At 36.4% G+C, this 1,673-nt stretch overlaps 1 non-coding gene across 1 annotated transcript; it reads left to right on the plus strand.

The window, feature by feature from the left end:
• Positions 1–662: 662 nt before the first annotated feature.
• LOC112745572 (small nucleolar RNA R71) lies at positions 663–770 on the plus strand. Its single transcript, XR_003173492.1, has one exon. It is a non-coding gene; the product is annotated as a small nucleolar RNA R71 (small nucleolar RNA).
• Positions 771–1,673: the final 903 nt, after the last annotated feature.

Below are 1,673 nucleotides of genomic sequence, written 5' to 3' on the forward strand. Positions count from 1 at the left end.
CCCACTTGTGCCTCCAAATTTCTAATGGAGGACCTTGTTTCATTCATGAAACTTAGAGTGGCCTTAGATAGATCAGAGACTATATTTGCTAAGCTAGATGGATTCTGCTCAGAATTCTCTGTCTGTTGCTGAGAGGATGATGGAAAATGCTTACTATTGCTAAACCTGTTTCTTCCACCATTATTAAAGCCTTGTTGAGGCTTTTGTTGATCCTTCAATGAGAAATTTGGATGATTTCTCCATGAGGGATTATAGGTGTTTCCATAGGGTTCTCCCATGTAATTCACCTCTGCTATTGCAGGGTTCTCAAGATCATAAGCTTCTTCTTCAGAAGATGCTTCTTTAGTACTGTTGGATGTAGCTTGCAATCCATTCAGAATCTGAGAAATCATATTGACTTGCTGAGTCAATATTTTATTCTGAGAAAATACGGCATTCAGATTATCAATTTTAAGAACTCCGTTCCTCTGAGGCGTCCCATTACTCACAGGATTCCTTTCAGAAGTGTACATAAACTGGTTATTTGTAACCATGTCAATGAGTTCCTGAGCTTCTGCAGGCGTTTTCTTTAGGTGAATGGATCCACCTGCAAAATGGTCCAATGACATCTTTGATAATTCAGATAGACCATCATAGAATATATCCAGGATGGTCCATTCTGAAAGCATGTCAGAAGGACACTTTTTGGTCAGTTGCTTGTATCTCTCCCAAGCTTCATAGATGGATTCGCCTTCTTTCTGTTTGAAGGTTTGAACATCCACTCTAAGCTTGCTAAGATTTTAAGGAGGAAAGAACTTGGCTAAGAAAGCCGTGACCAGCTTATCCCAAGAGTTCAGGCTATCTTTAGGTTGAGAGTCCAACCATATTCTAGCTCTGTCTCTTACAGCAAATGGGAAAAGCATAAGCCTGTAGACCTCTGGATCAACCCCATTGGTCTTAATAGTATCACAGATCTGCAAGAATTCAGTTAAGAACTAAAAAGGATCTTCTGATGAAAGTCCATGAAACTTGCAATTCTATTGCATCAGAGAAACTAATTGAGGCTTTAGCTCAAAATTGTTTGCTCCAATGACATGGATTGAGATGCTTCTTCCATGTAAGTTGGAATTTGGTACAGTGAAGTCACCAAGCATCTTCCTTGCATTGTTGTTGGGTTCGGCCATGTCTCCTTTTTCGAAAATTTCTGTCAGATTTTCTCTAGAGAGTTGTGCTTTAGCTTCCCTTAGCTTCCTCTTCAGAGTCCTTTCAGGTTCAGGATCAGCTTCAACAAGAATGTTCTTATCTTTGTTCCTGCTCATATGAAAAAGAAGAGAACAGAAAAGAAAATATGGAATCCTCTATGTCACAGTATAGAGATTCCTTATATGAGTATATGAAGAGAAGAATAGAAGAAGGAAAAGATAAGAATTCAAACACAGAGGGGAAGAGCGGGATCAAATTTTTGAGTGAAAGAGGGGTGTTAGTAGATAAATAAATAAATAGAAGGAGATGAGAGGGAGAAGAATTCGAAAATTAAATAAAATAAAATAAAAATATTTTTGTTTTTATTTTAAATATTAGTTATAATTCGAAAATACGAAAAGGAATAAAATTAAAATTAAAATTTAAAATAATTAGTTAATGAAAAGAAATTTTAAAAAAGAGGTTAGTGATTTTCGAAAATTAGAGAGAGA

This window comes from Arachis hypogaea, chromosome 14 (genome assembly GCF_003086295.3).
Source record: "Arachis hypogaea cultivar Tifrunner chromosome 14, arahy.Tifrunner.gnm2.J5K5, whole genome shotgun sequence".
NCBI lineage: Eukaryota > Viridiplantae > Streptophyta > Magnoliopsida > Fabales > Fabaceae > Arachis > Arachis hypogaea.